We start from the raw sequence: 1,121 nt of genomic DNA, 5'->3' as shown, positions 1-1,121 counted from the left end.
TTGCTCTGTGGGATCTATTCTGCAGAGACAGGCATTGTAGGAAAGGTGTTGGGAAGATTTTCCCATTCCCATGGCTGCCCAGAGAGCATGCCTCACTCTGATGATGTTCTAAGAGGAAGACCCTTATGAGACAGTCTCCTAATGTAATATTTGCCAGAGTGGAAAAACTGAGCTGATGGGGAGCCTCAGGTGTTACCAAGTGGTAACAGAAGGAGCAGCCAACCTGAGTTGGGGAACACAATTTCCTACTCCCCCCTGTCAAGGGCCACCCAAGGTAAAGAATTCACCCTGCATCATAGTTAGGGTTGCCATAGGTCTGGACCTCCAAACCGGGACAAATGTAGGACAAATGTCGGACAAAAGTTTCAAATGTAGGGCACATTTTTTAAAAATGGAGGGCATGCGAAAATGGAGGCCACCCCCCCTCCCCCATTCCAAACAGCACATTTGGGCATTGAACATGGCTTTACTTAACATGGCCTCTTGCATATTTCAGAGGCTTATTGTATAACCAAACTCTTTGGGTTTCACACTGAACATGCTATGCATTCATACTGAACATGTCAAGGTGGTTTAACAAGAAGTGGGTTTGCCCTCAGATTCAACTGTACTTCTCAGAAGTGTGTACTTGGTCAAGGGACTTTGGGTTTGTTTTCATTGCGCATGAGTTTGTAAAAATCAGAGCAACTTACATTGGTCGTGCCTCAGAAGCTGGCACATATCATCATCATCATCATCATCATCATCATCCTCTTCCTCCTCCTCCTCCCCCTCGTCCTTCCTCCCTCATCCTCCCTCCATCCCCTCCCTCCTCCCTCCGCTTCCTCCCTCCCTCTTCCTTCCTCCCTCCTCCTCTCTGCCTCCCGGCCAAAGGCAGAGGAGGAGGTGGGTGGCTGCCTTGGCGTGCTCCCCCCCACCCACGCGCCAAGGCAGCAGGCAGGCAGCCACCCACCGCCTCCTCCACCTCACGTGCCTCCGCGCGACCGCACTAGGCACTTGGCTTGGCCCCGGCAGGCGGGGGCAGAGGCAGAGGAGGAGGCGGAGGTGCCTGCCTGGCTTGGTGCGCTCCCCGCACGCCCGCACGCCAAGGCAGCAGGCAGGGAGCCACCCACCGCCTCCTC

At 54.0% G+C, this 1,121-nt stretch overlaps 1 protein-coding gene and 1 long non-coding RNA gene across 2 annotated transcripts in view; both read right to left on the bottom strand.

Moving 5' to 3' along the window:
- LOC121930226 overlaps window positions 1-747 on the bottom strand; it is a 29,200-nt gene extending 28,453 nt beyond the window's left edge. Inside the window, exon 1 of the long non-coding RNA XR_006103903.1 lies at window positions 693-747. This is a non-coding gene — a long non-coding RNA (uncharacterized LOC121930226). The remainder of the gene's footprint in view (window positions 1-692) is intronic.
- The window catches only part of C1H8orf74 (chromosome 1 C8orf74 homolog), a 601,672-nt gene that overhangs the window by 386,209 nt on the left and 214,342 nt on the right, over window positions 1-1,121 (bottom strand). The window lies entirely within an intron of this gene.

Source organism: Sceloporus undulatus, chromosome 1 (assembly GCF_019175285.1).
Source record: "Sceloporus undulatus isolate JIND9_A2432 ecotype Alabama chromosome 1, SceUnd_v1.1, whole genome shotgun sequence".
NCBI classification, from domain to species: Eukaryota; Metazoa; Chordata; class Lepidosauria; order Squamata; family Phrynosomatidae; genus Sceloporus; species Sceloporus undulatus.
Note: the sequence above shows the minus strand (reverse complement) of the source record. Positions and strands in the feature narration are given on the sequence as shown.